Raw genomic sequence first — 15,160 nt, 5'->3', positions numbered from 1 at the left:
GGCCCTACCCAAGAGGTGGGTGGGGGTTGGCCATGCTGGGTGATGCAGCTGAGACTTGCAGCAGTGTCTCTTGGCCTCCTGGTGGGTTTTGTCTCCTCCGCAATCAACAGTGTCCAGCCCTACAGACCTACAGGTGCTGTGTCGACCCGATTGATGCAGGTATTGCTGGTCCCATCACCTCAAGGGGAGGCTGAGACCACTAACTCAGGGTCCACTTCACAGCCACTTCTCCCTCACACTGTCCTCTATTACTTAGAAAGAAGTGGATTGAAGGAAGATCCATTCCCGATGAGCTGAACCCCAGCCTGTTCTAGTGGGAGGTGTCCCTGCCTGTGGCACAGGGGGGCTGGGACTGCCTGAGCCTTGAGGTCCCTTCCAGCCTAAACCATTCCCTGGTTCCACGACCACAAGTGGACTTTTAGACAGCTTTTTCTCAGCAGCTGCTGGTTGCCCACAGTCACACAGCCTGTTGGCTTGCTTCTCCCTCTTCCCCCTGCTCTCCACTTTTGCTCTGCTCTGCACTTCTGCACTGCAGCTGCTGCTGTGCTGCTGAGCAGTGTGCAGAGAAGAATTGGTAACACTTCCCAGAGCTCGTGGGCAGCTGATCTAAGATTGCCAAGAGCCTGCAAATTGGTTGTCATTATTGAAACTTCAGATGGAGAGGTTTTGCCCTAGAGCCTGGGCCACATAAATATGGTTCTGCTGGAAAATGGGTTTGTAGTAATAACTGGGACATGAGCTGAGGAGAGGGGAAGGCCTTTGTCTCCCTGCCCATATCTCATTACAGCCTTCCCCAGTGCAGCAGTCTGGGAGTCATGGGGACAGGCAGCTCCATTTCTGCCAAGCTCTGTGTTGTTTTGCTTGGGGCTGGCAGCAGCTGTGAACAGATTAGCTTTGCTTTGGAGTAGGCTGGATCTGTTCTGTCCTAGTGAGGCCACATCTGGAGTGCTGTGTCCAGTTCTAGGCTCCCCACTTCAAGGGAGACAGGGAACCACTGGGAAGAGTCCAGTGGAAGGCTGCAAAGATGATGCTGAGGAGGAGGAGAGGCTGAGACCTGGGGCTGTGTAGCCTGGAGAAGAGCAGGCCATGGAGACCTTCTCAGTGCTTATCAATATCTGAAGGGTGGGGGCAAGAGGATGGGGACAGACTGTTCAGTGGTGCCCAGTGAGAGGATGAGGAGCAGTGGGCACAAACCAGAGCACAGGAGTTCTCTGAACGTGAGGTGAAAGCTCCTTCATTTGGAGGGAGCGGAGCACTGGAACAGTGCCCAGATTGGCTGTAGAGTCCTCTCTGGAGACTTTCAGACCCCACCTGGACATCTTCCTGTGCAGCCTGATCTAGGCAAACCTGCTTCAGCAGGGGGCTGGGATAGATGGTCCCCGGAGGTCACTGCCAACTCCTGCCACTTTGTGATTCTCTGGATAAAGGAGGATTCCACAAAGGCTAACTCAGAATCCAGCTGCTCCTAAAATATCATCCCTGGAAAGGCAGTTAACTGAGTGGTTCATTTTCAGAAAGGAATGCAGGTTTTTGGTGAGCTCCTGTCTCACTTCTGCTCTGCTGAGAGGCACCAGAGCTGCCTCTTAATTGTGACCCAGTGTTCCTGGCTGCATTTAGCCCGGTGTGAGGAATTAAGCAGTGTGCTCTGACTGACCTCCTTTCCCAGAGCCCTCTGGACAAGTGGACTGCCTTTGGGGTCCAGCAGTCCTTCAATTAGCTAGATCCTTTCTCAGCTGCCATCTCACTTGCAGTCAAGTCACACCTTGAGTCCTTGCAAAGACCTCTCAAGTTTTTGGGGAGGGTTCACACCTCTTTCGACTCAGGCAGACGCTGGTGCAGGCTGCAGGCTGCAGGGACGGTGAAGCTGGGCTGCTTCCACAGAGGTGACTTTGAACCACCACTGGGCTTCAGCAGTTGTGAGACTGATCAGCTCTAAAGCAAAGCTGGAAGAGAACCTAGATCAGTGCAACCCCAAGCACAGCTCCAGGCTGGGTGGGAATGGCTGAGAGCAGCCCTCAGGAACAGGACCTGGGGGTCTGGGGTGATGAAAAGCTCAACAGCAGCCTGCAGTGTGAGTGCAGCCCAGACACAACCCTGTGCTGGGCTGCAGCAAGAGCAGTGTAGGCAGCAGGGACAGGGAGGGGATTCTGCCCCTTGGCTCTGCTCTCCTCACACCCCACCTGCAGTCCTGGGTGCAGTTCTGGAGCCCCCAGCACAAGCAGGACATGGAAGTGTTGGAGCCAGTGCAGAGGAGGCCACCAAGATGCTGAGAGGGCTGCAGCAGCTCTGCTGTGAGGACAGGCTGAGAGAGTTGGGGCTGTGCAGGGTGGAGAAGAGAAGGCTTGGAGGAGACCTTGGAGTGGCCTTGCAGTATCTGAAGGGGGCTGCAGGAGGGCTGGGGAGGGACTACTGACAAGGTCTGGTAATGACAGGATGAGGAGGAATGGGTTTGAAGTGGCAGAGGGGAGACTGAAACTGGATGTTAGGAAAGGGTTCTTTGCAGTGAGGGTGGTGAGACACTGGCACAGATTGCCCAGGGAGGTTGTGGAGCACAGAATCACCCAAGGGGATCCCAGAATCACATTGGATCATTCTGTGCTCCACAACCTCCCTGGAGATGTTCAAGGCCAGGTTGGATGAGTCCTTGAGCAACCTGCTCTAGTGGGAGGTGTCCCTGCCTATGGCAGGAGATTGGAACTGGCTGAGCTTTGAGGTCCCTTCCAACCTAAACCATTTGTGATTCTGTTCTGTCTTTTCTTTGCCACCACTGGCATGTGCCTGAGACAGGGGCACCATTAGCACTTCCAGCTGGTTTTATGTAAGGACTCCTCAGGCCACTCTGTTAGTTTAGCTGTTTTTTAAGCCTGACTTGTGCCATCACAGCAGAGATTTACTGCACTAACAAATAGGGTCACTGTGTTCAAGATTTGGCCAGTGAGCAGCTGGGCAGCAAGTCAGGACACCAGACAGGTAAAGGTGTTTTTACTCTGCTTCTCTTGCTCTTCCACCAGGTTTATACAGCACTGAAGGCAATTAATTGAGTGACTGTGTTCCAGATTCATCTCTGTGTGTTACTCAGAGTGAAGTGGCACAAAAAAATGCACCAAAGTGTTGTCTCAGTGATTTCTCTTGGTGAGCAGTTTAAAAGGGCTTGTTGCATTGGGACTAGGTGGAAAATCCAATTTCCAAGGCCAGGGAAATACTTTAGGTTTTAAAACTGGGCATGTTTATTAAACTCATAAAAGCTAATAGAAGAGAGAACAACCAAAAAGGCAATAAGACCTGGGGAAGAAATAACAAGGTTTCTTTCTCTCCTTAATAAAAGTACCTTTGCCTGGCATGGCATTCTCTGTCCCACTCTGCAGGGAGCCAGCCAGCCCCTGGCACCAGAGGAGGAAGGCTGAGTCAGTGGCAGGGCTCACAGGTATCCATCAGCACAGAATAACCCTGAAACACCTCTCAGAAGCATGAGCAGCTGCTTGCCCTCTCAGCCAGGAATCTGCAGGGGAGCTGAGGAAAGCAGCTCCTTCCAGGAGAGCCCAAGAGCCCAGCCCTTAGCCAGGTGGGTCCTGAGCCTGGGCTTTCCAGTGGCCATTCTGGCAGTGCAAGAGCTGTCCTGACTCTGCTCCCAGATGAAGCTCCTAAGGGAGCAGTGGAGCCAGTGCCTCCCACCCTGGGGACCTGCTTCCCTGGCCAGGCAGCAGTGGCACTGGGGGACCAGGAACCCAGACTTCTTCTTTGGGGCTTCCTCTGCAGTGATGCTTCCTAAGCCTGCAGTGTGAGTGCAGCCCAAACAGCAACCCTGTGCTGGGCTGCAGCCAGAGCAGTGTGGGCAGCAGGGCAAGGGAGGGGATTCTGCCCCTTGGCTCTGCTCTCCTCACACCCCACCTGCAGTCCTGGGGGCAGCTCTGGAGCCCCCAACACAAGCAGGACATGGAAGTGTTGGAGCCAGTGCAGAGGAGGCCACCAGTCTTCAAGAAAAGACTGGATAAGGCACTTGGTGCCATGGTCTGGTTGACTGGATAGGTCTGGGTGCTAGGTTGAACTGGATGATCTTGGAGATCTCTTCCAACCTGGTTGATTCTATGTACATTCTATATGTACCAAGGTGCTGAGAGGGCTGCAGCAGCTCTGCTGTGAGGACAGGCTGAGAGAGTTGGGGCTGTGCAGCCTGGAGAAGAGAAGGAGACCTTGGAGTGGCCTTCCAGTATCTGAAGGGGGCTGCAGGAGGTCTGGGGAGGGACTATTGACAAGGTCTGGTAATGACAGGAGGAGGAGGAGTGGGATTGAACTGGCAGAGGGGAGATTCAAACTGGATGTTAAGACGAAGAAGTTCTTTGCAGTGAGGGTGGTTGGCTTCTCAATTAGAGATACTGAGATACTGGAAGGTGTCCAGAGAAGGGCAGCAAGGCTGGGGAGGAGCCTGGAGCAGAGCCCTGTGAGGAGAGGCTGAGGGAGCTGGGGGTGTGCAGCCTGCAGCAGAGGAGGCTCAGGGCAGAGCTCATTGCTGTCTGCAGCTGCCTGCAGGGAGGCTGTAGCCAGGTGGGGTTGGGCTCTGCTGCCAGGCAAGCAGCACCAGAAGGGGACACAGCCTCAAGCTGTGCCAGGGGAGGTCTAGGCTGGGTGTTAGGAGGAAGTTCCTGGCAGAGAGAGTGATTGGCATTGGAATGGGCTGCCCAGGGAGGTGGTGGAGTTGCTGTGGCTGGAGGTGTTGAAGCCAAGCCTGGCTGGGGCACTTAGTGCCATGGTCTGGTTGATTGGCCAGGGCTGGGTGCTAGGTTGGACTGGCTGAGCTTGGAGCTCTCTTCCAACCTGGCTGATTCTATGATTCTATGATCTTTTCTTGGAGGTGTGGACAAGACCTCATTAACCACTTGAGTGATGAGCAGGGAGGAAAAGGATGCACTTAACGAGGCTGTGCTGGAGCTGCAGAAGATGAATAGACACCTTGCATGTAGCTGGCCCCTGGCTTAGAGCATCAGAGCATCCTTCAACACAGAGCTCAGCTGTGAGCCTGCTTCTCTGTAGGGCTATTCTCATTGCCAGGTGCCTGCCCCCGACAAGTGGGCAGTGAGTGCTGCTGGAGCGCAGCGCAGCAGCCCCAATGTGTGCTTTGTTCCTCTCCAGCCAACGTCAGCAGGGAGAAGTCTGCTGCAGGACTCCAGTGCTGACGAGAAGTGGCCTGCACCACTCCAGGGCAATACATCTTGGGGCTGTGGGGATGCCAGATCCACTCGTCAGCTTGTTGTTCTCCAGCCCATCAGCTGTGCGGCAGCAGTTGCTGCAGTCTGAGCACCATTGTTCTGGGCAGGGGCTGAGCTCTACTGGGCAGCTGAAGAAAAACCCTTCCAGTGTGAAGCTTGGGTGGTGCTCTCTGCACACTCTGTGTTCTGCTACAGAGCCTGAGAGCTTGGAGTGGCCTTGCAGTATCTGAAGGGGGCTACAGGAGGGCTGGGGAGGGACTACTGACTACTGTAATGACAGGAGGAGGAGGATTGGGTTTGAACTGGCAGAGGGGAGATTGAAACTGGATGTTAGGAAAGGGTTCTTTGCAGTGGGGGTGGTGAGACACTGGCACAGGTTGCCCAGGGAGGTTGTGGAGCACAGAATCACCCAAGGTGATCAAAGATCTTCTGTGCTCCACAACCTCCCTGGAGGTGTTCAGGACCAGCTGGCTGAGGGAGCTGGGGGTGTGCAGCCTGCAGCAGAGGAGGCTCAGGGCAGAGCTCATTGCTGTCTGCAGCTCCCTGCATGGAGGCTGTAGCCAGGTGGGGTTGGGCTCTGCTGCCAGGCAATCAGCAACAGAAGAAGGGGACACAGCCTCAAGTTGTGCCAGGGGAGGTCTAGGCTGGATGTTGTTAGGAAGTTGTTGTCAGAGAGAGTGATTGGCACTGGAATGGGCTGCCCAGGGAGGTGGTGGAGTGGCCGTGGCTGGAGGTGTTGAAGCCAAGCCTGGCTGGGGCACTTAGTGCCATGGTCTGGTTGGTTGGGCAGGGCTGGGTGCTAGGCTGGGCTGGCTGAGCTTGGAGCTCTCTTCCAACCTGGTTGGTTCAGTTCTATTCTATTCTGGTGTATTCTATTCTATTGCATCCTATTCTATGCTATTCTGTTTTGTTCTACTTAATTGATAGAACCACAGAATCAGTCAGGGTTGGAAGGGACCACAAGGATCAGCCAGTTCCAACCTCCTGCCATGGGCAGGGACACCCTAGCCTAGGTCAGGCACATTCTGTTCAATTCTGTTCTGCTCAGCTGTGTTCTATTCTGTTCCCTTTCTGTTACCTAGGCTGGAGTAACAGCACAATTGGATGTGAGAGAAATCAGGGTAAGATGCAAAAAGCCCCAAGCCACCTTAACATGCACAAAAGCATACAGAAGTCATTTCACTCTGTTGTTCAAAGCCACCAGTGCTGTGTGAAGAGGTGAGGGGCTGTGTGAGTTGAAATTTCCTCTCCAAGCCATCCTTGCAATCATTTCTGTCACCTGGTGACAGCAGCCTGCTAAGAGATGCTGTCTTTATGGTGGTTGTATGGTGGCATGGATCGTGATGTACTGCTGCAGGAGAGCTGTGATAAGGTCTTGCAGCAGCTGCAGAGCTAGGGAAGCTAACTGGGTTTTGGGAAGGCTGTGAAAGGGCTGTGGAAGGCAAAGGATTCAGGGGAAATTCTTTTTTAAATCAGGTTTTGCTTAGTTTCTTTTGTTATTTAGATTTTCTTTTTAAGATTGTGATGGTTTGGGTGTTCCCTGCCCCCCCCCTCCGACTTTGGCAATCACCCAGACTAGACTCAGCCAGCTTTGGAAGTTGAATGAAGCTTATATTTACAGCTTAGCACAATACACAAGCAGATAGTTACAGTCTATACAGTTACAGACAGAAATACACAAGGTAGAAGGTAATACAGAAACACAGCAGCCCTCCCAGAAACCTGAGTCCCCAGGAGGGGCTCCCAACCACCCTTCCACCTTCCCCCTGCCCCTCAACCTTACCCCAGTCCCAAGGGAGAATGGAGGTTCAGCCAGGGGGTTAGGAAGCAAAGTGTATTAGCCTGAGAAACAGCAGAGGGGTCAGAGAGAGCTGCAGCTCAGAGCTCCCCAGCAGGAGTAGTGTTTCTGCTTGGATTCTTGTCACACATCTCAGCAGGCAGTGAGGGAAGCAGCATCACCACTGCTCTCCTCCCACAGCCTGCACTCTAGTTCTCCTCACCAAAGCCTTCTAGCACAAAGATCAATTGGCTGCTGCACGTCCATGGCCAAGCAAGCGACTCCAAAAGGGTTGGTGCTCCTTTTCCTGCCTTACTTCTGCCTCAGCTGGGAAGTGAGAGGCAAAGCCTGTGGAGTATTCTCTTGGGGCCACAGGCAGAGAGCTGCGTGGGACTCTCCTGCTGCTGTTTCTGTGGCAGTGTTATTGGGTTTCAGGAAGTGTCTCCATCCGTAGAAGGAAGCAGTGAGATGACTTTTGAGTGAGGCTATGTGATTGCAGCCATCATACCTTTATGATGATGCCTGTGTTCCACACCTGCATGGTAGTTCACACATCTGAGGGGTTTGTGGCTACAAGACAACTGCACCATTTAGCAGTGCTGCTGATGTCACAGGATCACAGAACTAACCAGGCTGGAGGAGACCTTCAGGGTCATCGAGTCCACCCTAGCACCTAACACTTCTAATTAACTGACCTGTGGCACCAGGTGCCTCATACAGCCTCCTCTTGATCACCTCCAGGGATGGGGACTCAACCACCTCCCTGGGCAGCCCATTCCAATGGGCAATCACTCTTGCTGTGAAAAACTTCCTCCTAACATCCAGCCTAGACCTACCCTGGCAACAGCCTGAGGCTCTGTCCTCTTGTTCTGTTGCTGGGTGCCTGGCAGAAGAGACTAACCCTTGCCTGGCTACAACCTGCCTTCAGGTTGCTGTAGAGAGCAGTCAGGTCTGCCCTGAGCCTCCTCTTCTCCCATCTGTCCAAGAATCATCTTACTCTTCCCTTCCACCTAGTCCAAAGTAGGCACAACTGCAGAGCTGCTGTAATGCCTTTGCAGATGGAATGGAGTCAGGCTGATGGGGCACAAGCACTGCAGGATCAGGCTCAAATTTTCTGCTAGTTTCTACATGTTATTAGCTCCCTTAACTTGAAATCCAGATGAAAAGCTCAGTGCTCCAGAAGCTGCCATCACTCTAATGTATCAGAGGGCTGGGGGGGTGGGTTGGTGAATGCTCTTGGTGCAGCAAGGTAAAATTGAGCAAGCACCAAATGTTCCAAGCTTTGTTTTGTTGCCTCTCTCACTTTGCAATAACTTAGGAAGTTGTTTCACTTCTTGCACATCTGTTTGCATGCAGCTCCTTGGAACTCAAGGAGACCTGACAAACCATCTCCCCTGCTTGAGGTTTGGGTATGACTTTCGATTGCTGTCAAGATGATGGAATGTGAGTTGGTGATGAGAAATGACTCTTAAGTGTTTCATTTGCTTAACTGCTCTCCAAAATGATGAGAGAAAAGATGAGAGTTACAGCATGCTAGGAGAACCTGGCAGACAAGGAGGAGAGATTCTCCACAGCTGACACAGCCTCAAGCTGTGCCAGGGGAGGTCTAGGCTGGATGTGAGGAGGAAGTTGTTGTCAGAGACAGTGATTGGCATTGGAATGGGCTGCCCAGGGAGGTGGTGGAGTCGGTGTGTCTGGAGGTGTTGAAGCCAAACCTGGCTGGGGCATGGGCTAGTTCATTATAAGGGGTAGGTGCTAGGTTGGGCTTGATCCTAGAGGTCTCTTCCATCCTGACTGATTCTGTGAAGTCTGCCTTCACCAGCATAGCAGCACAGGCAGAGAGTTACATTCATGTGTTCATTTGATTCGTAAGAGCCTCCTGTGTTCTGCTCCCCTTTCGTATTGCCTCTTGCATAGGCTTGAGTTTGCTTTGCTGTGAAGGCAAACCAATAAAAGATGAACCTGCAGGTATTGCCATGGTTTATAGCTCCCATATATCTTAGCAAAGCCAAGCCAGCTATTGGAAAGCCTAGCTGCAGAGCAACACCATCTGCAGCACCTGGAATGCTTCTTGCAGAGTAGTAAATGCAAAGTAGTCACAGCCCAGCTGTTCCCTGGCACTAATGGACTGGCACAAAGGTAAGAATCTGCCCAGTCTAAAATCCAGAGCAGACAGCCTTGCTGATTTGCAGGGCTGCTTTTGAAATAACTGAGTCATGTGCTGGGACAGTTCTCTCTGGAGCCTTTTAGTCAGCACTTTTACAACCAGGGAGTTGGTGCATCAGCTGGGGCAGCTGGGGGCAGCTTCACTGAAAGAGACTCCAAATGCATTGAAACTCCAAATGCACTGAAAGAAACTCCAGCTCCACTGAAAGAGACTCCAAATGCACTGAAAGAGACTCCAAATGCACTGGAGGTTTGCAGGAGTTACTCCTTCGTTCATTCCATGCAGATTTAAGTGTAAATGAAAGGTCTTGAGGTATGCTCAAAATCCCCTGTAGCCCCTAGGTCAGCACTGACCTAAGAACAGAGATTCTCACAGGCATGTTTGTGCCTCTGCAGCTTGATCTCTGCCTTTCCAGGTGGCTGGGAGCAATGTGTTGGATGCTAAATGTTCTTTCAGGGGATCAAGATGTGTTATCAACTGAGAATGAGTCAATCAGCCTACAGATATGGATCTGTTCTACTACCACTAGCTAGGAATAGTCTAATTCTGACTGGAAAAGCTACTTAGGTGGAGAACCCTGATGGGCAACGCTGTGAAGGGTGCTGACTTCCTGGGGTCGGGTAGCACCAGAGGTTACACTCAAGCTCACGTTGTGCTGTCTGACAGAGGTGGGGCTGTGTTTCTGCAGTTCCCCATGTCTGTAGCTCTCAGACACAGCTGCACACAGAGCACGAAGGAAAAACAAGAGTCATGTATAAAGAAGAACTCTCAGCTGTACAATGTCTTACAGGGAGGGATGCAGCCCAGCCCTGGGCACAGAGCACTATGAATCAGTCAGGGTGGGAAGGGACCACAAGGATCAGCCAGTTCCAACCCCCCTGCCATGCCCAGGGACACCCTACCCTAGAGCAGGCTGCCCACAGCCTCACCCAGCCTGGCCTCAAACACCTCCACCCATGGGGCCTCAACCACCTCCCTGGGCAACCCATTCCAGCCTCTCACCAGTCTCCTGCTCAACAACTTCCTCCTCACATCCAGGCTGACTCTCCCCACCTCCAGCTTTGTTCCATTCCCCCCTGTTCTGAGAGCCTCAAAGTACCTCCCCAGCATTTTTGTAGCCCCCTTCAGATCCTGGAAGGCCACAAGAAGGTCACCTGGGAGCCTCCTCTGCTCCAGCCTGCACAGCCCCAACTCTTTCAGTCTGTGCTCACAGCAGAGCTGCTGCAGGCCTCTGAGCATCCTCCTGGCCCTTCTCTGGACACTCTCCAGCATCTCCACAGCCCTTTTGTCCCAGGGGCTCCAGAGCTGGCTGCAGTACTCCAGGTAGGGTCTCAGCAGAGCAGAGTAGAGAGGGAGAGTCACACTGGCAGTGGTGTTATGGGGCAGGCTGCACTGTGTGCTGTCCCTGTCAGGATCACAGCTGCATCAGAGCTGCTGCTGTTCCCAGCAGTAAGAGTTCTGGACACCTTTGCAAATCTGCACTCATTTGTCCTTGCATCACCCTGCAGTAATATTATATCCATTTTACAAATGGGCAGCTGAAGCACAGAGAAAATAGATGACTGTCTCTAGCCTCATCCTCAATCAATGGCTATCAAATTAGCTTAATGCTCATGCAAGTGCTCAGATTTGTCTAGAGAAAGTGTGATCCTCACCAGATAATGTCATTCACTTGGCATTATGGTCACAGTGACTAGACAGCACAGAGATATGCTGCAGCTTGTCCTGGGAGCAGAGTTGCTCCAGCTGTGTGTCCCGATGATAGAGTTTCACCCTCTGAGTGGCTGGGCTGTAATCAAGTTCAGCTCCCCAGCTTTCAGCCAAAGACATCATCTGCTGTCTGCTCCCTCTGGTAGGTGCTATTAACATAGTTTAGGGTAAGTATAAGAAGAGTCTCATTTGAATGATGACTGCTGTTTCCTGCAAAGCAGCAGGCAGGCTCCCCAGTTCTTACAACAGATAGAGACTAAATGCTCTTGCTCCCAGAAGGTCACCCCTGCTGAATGCATGACTTTGCCTGCTGCAGCCAGGAGTAGTGTGTGCCCCAATAAAAGGAATGATAAAATGAGAAGAAAAACTCATTCTCAAGTCAGAGATTCTGGCTACAAAGCAATTATTCTACATGCTTATAAAGAAGTAGCTCCCTGCAGGCTAGGAGGCTTTGCAGGAGAGTGCACCACAGAGGCACTGCATGCTTCCATGGCCCTGTGCTTGGAAAGGAAACATATATTAGCTCATTTCATTCCACTTAGCTCATCAATTAGTCTCATTCTGTGATTTACAGCAGCCCAGACACACCAAAAAGCACCTGACAGTGCCTACAGCTGCTTCCAATGCCAACAAATTGCTTTTGGAAGTGTGATTTCCTTTTACCTCTTAGCATCCTGCAGTGGTCTCTGCCAGAGATGACATTCTGAGCACTGGACATCAGCAGTGCTGGGTCAGGAATGGGTTTGTGTCAGGCCATAAGCTCTCAGAGGCTCACTGAATGTGTGGGCAGCTGGGAAGGCAGGCAGTTCTCAGGCTGGCCGCAGCAGCCACGAGCGTTTGCTCTGTCTTGTTTGTGTTGTGGCATCCAGCCCAGGCTGGCTGTGCTGTTTAATGTCAGAAGTCATGCATCCCAGTGGGAAAAGGCCAGGAAGGACAGAGCCAGCCTGACCCCTATCATCCTGGGATCCTGCCCTCTGACACATCTCTCCTGACTCATCTGTGTAGCTAAGCCCAGAGTAGCAAGAGTCACAGGGAAAGGCTGCTGGAGAAGTTGGAGAGGGGATGGGGGATAGGTATTGCTGCCTTCAAAATGGAGAGGGGATGGGTATTGCCACCCTGAGTGGCTGAGAGAGCCAAGGGCATCCTGGGCTGGCTCAGGAGCAGTGTGGGCAGCAGGACACGGGAGGTTGTTCTGCCCCTGTGCTCAGCACTGCTCAGGCCACCCCTTGAGTGCTGTGTCCAGTTCTGGGCTCCTGAATTGAAGAGAGATGTTGAGGTGCTGGAAGGTGTTTGGAGAAGGGCAGCAAGGCTGGGGAGGGGCCTGGAGCAGAGCCCTGTGAGGAGAGGCTGAGGGAGCTGGGGGTGTGCAGCCTGCAGCAGAGGAGGCTCAGGGCAGAGCTCATTGCTGCCTGCAGCTGCCTGAGGGAGGCTGTAGCCAGGTGGGGTTGGGCTCTGCTGCCAGGCAAGCAGCAACAGAACAAGGGGACACAGCCTTAAGCTGTGCCAGGGCAGGTCTAGTCTGGATGTGAGGAGGAAGTTGTTGTCAGAGAGAGTGATTGGCATTGGAATGGGCTGCCCAGGGAGGTGGTGGAGTGGCTGTGGCTGGAGGTGTTGAAGCCAAGCCTGGCTGGGGCACTTAGTGCCATGGTCTGGTTGCTTGGCCAGGGCTGGGTGCTAGGTTGGGCTGGCTGAGCTTGGAGCTCTCTGACAGCCTGGTTGATTCCATGATGTAGCTGCTTTGGCAGTAATGAATGATTTGCAGTATTGGTTTCAGGACCAGAGCATATTAGGGAGAGAGGAAACAGTATTTTTTGGCAGCATATAAGCAGTGAGATCTCTGGAAAGGCAAATAGCTGAAGAGAAAGATCAAGAGGGGCTCTGAATAGTTTACTTATTGCTACACTTGAAAGTTTCTTTAGGTTCATTGTTGGTCAGGGTAGATTTCTGCAGCATTGGTGCCCAGTGAGCACACACTGAGGCTCTGTGAACTTTTGCATTAATTGATTCTTTTTCCAGAGCATTATTGGAATACTCTGCTATTATTTGAACAAAGCATGCTTGGGCTTAGTGTTTTCAATTTCTAACCCTTAGCTTTCTTTTCAGTGGCAGGGAGTCAGCATTAAATGCATTTACAACTTGTACAATGTGACTCTTAAAATAGTAATGCTTCAGGAAGCTAAGTGAAATAATAGGTGATGGATGGGTGGCTGAGTGAATAAATGAATGCAGCTACAAGGGTTAAACAGCTCCATTGAAACAGGCCCTTACAGAGACACAAGAGCCATAGAGTCAACCAGGTTGGAAGAGACCTCCAAGCTCATCCAGTCCATAGCGCCCAGCCCTGTCCAATCAACTAGACTATGCCTTCATTTTTTGCTGGCAAGACAGAGGCCTGGAGCAGAGCCCTGTGAGGAGAGGCTGAGGGAGCTGGGGGTGTGCAGCCTGCAGAAGAGGAGGCTCAAGGCAGAGCTCATTGCTGTCTGCAGCTCCCTGAAGGGAGGCTGTAGCCAGGTGGGGTTGGGCTCTGCTGCCAGGCACCCAGCAACAGAACAAGGGTACAAAGTCTGATGTTGTGCCAGGGGAGGTCTAGGCTGGATGTTGTTAGGAAGTTGTTGTCAGAGAGAGTGATTGGCATTGGAATGGGCAGCCCAGGGAGGTGGTGGAGTGACCGTGGCTGGAGGTGTTGCAGCCAAGCCTGGCTGGGGCACTTAGTGCCATGATCTGGTTGGTTGGCCAGGGCTGGGTGCTAGGTTGGGCTGGCTGAGCTTGGAGCTCTCTTCCAACCTGCTTGATTCTATGATTCTATGATAAGAGCATGAAATGGGCTTTTTAGAGTGTGTTTCTCTGACCCTCATTTAAGGTCAAAGAGACTCTAAGTGTCTTGGCCCTGACATGCCTGGGTAGTACCAGCTGAAATTTCTCACACTGGCAACGGCAACTAAGGAGTGGAGTGAAATGAGGATGAGTGACACACACTGGGGCCATTGCCAAGGGAGGTGTGAGGATGTCCCAGTGTCAGAGACTTCTACAGGCTGCAGCCTTAGCAGCTGCAAAGGTACCCTTGAGTGCTTTGGTCAGGTGTAAGATGATGATGAGCTGCCAGAGCGTCCAGTCTGGAAAGAGCTGGCATTACTCTTAACTGCATCAAGTGAAGTCTTCCTGCTGGAGGTGGGCAGCATTTACACTGTAGTCCACACACCTGGAGTCCTCACCGACCCAAGCACAGCTATAACCTAGCTGCTGTTAGAGAGCACCACGGTCTCAACACACTAGGATATGTCAGGTTCGTTGTGCCTAAGGGCAAGGGCCACCCGCAGTCAGGGAGGGTTCTGCCCAGCAATCCACACCTCTCCTTTATTACAGAGCAATTCCCAGCGCCAGTGGATTAGCCTCTAATTAGAGGTCAGGCTCTTGTAAGCTAAATATGCTTGGGAACACAAAACCAACAACCAATGAGGCAGACTACAGTAGGTCATCTTGGGAAGGCAGACTTGGAGGAGAAGAATAAATGGTTCCCTATGTGCAGGAAATATTGCAACCATTCATCTTTTTATGTCATGGGGAACCTCTAGGAGGGATGTAGAGCAAGGGGAAATAATGATGATGGCAGATATTAAGTTGAGAATGGGAGCACTTTATTTATGAGGCAGCAGAAATCAAAAGGGTCCAAAATGTCTGTTTTGTCTGGAGGCAAATGACTTAAAACGATCCCCGCGGTGGTTTGCTGCCCTGGTAAACATTCTGGGGAGCTCTGCAGGGAGAGGTTTACAGGGAAATTAGTTGTGTTTTGTGTAGAGAGCACATCACTAAGTGACTCTTAGAGAGCCTCCAGACTGGAATTTGAATAAATGTGGAAAGCAGAGTTGGGGTTTTTTAATGATTTCCACTTGACACTCAGGAAGGGAGGCTGTAGGCAGGTGGGGTTGGGCTCTGCTGCCAGGCAGCCAGCAACAGAGCAAGGGGACACAGTCTCAAGCTGTGCCAGAGGAGGTCTAGGCTGGATGTGAGGAGGAAGTTGTCGGCAGAGAGAGTGATTGGCATTGGAATGGGCTGCCCAGGGAGGTGGTGGAGTGGCTGTGGCTGGAGGTGTTGAAGCCAAGCCTGGCTGGGGCACTTAGTGCCATGGTCTGGTTGGTTGGCTGGGGCTGGGTGCTTGGAGGTCTCTTCCAACCTGTGTGATTCTATGATAAGAGCAAGAAATGGGCTTGTTAGAGTGTGTTTCTCTGACCCTCATTTAAGGTCAAAGAGACTCTAAGTGTCTTGGCCCTGACATGCCTGGGTAGCACCAGCTGAAATATCTTC

General features: G+C 52.2%; 1 protein-coding gene across 6 annotated transcripts in view; it reads left to right on the top strand.

The window, feature by feature from the left end:
* IQCK (IQ motif containing K) overlaps positions 1–15,160 on the top strand; it is a 245,253-nt gene that overhangs the window by 165,934 nt on the left and 64,159 nt on the right. The gene's annotated exons all lie outside the window — the stretch shown is intronic.

The sequence above is a fragment of the Pogoniulus pusillus genome, chromosome 13 (genome assembly GCF_015220805.1).
Source record: "Pogoniulus pusillus isolate bPogPus1 chromosome 13, bPogPus1.pri, whole genome shotgun sequence".
Classification (NCBI taxonomy): Eukaryota; Metazoa; Chordata; class Aves; order Piciformes; family Lybiidae; genus Pogoniulus; species Pogoniulus pusillus.
Note: the sequence above shows the minus strand (reverse complement) of the source record. Positions and strands in the feature narration are given on the sequence as shown.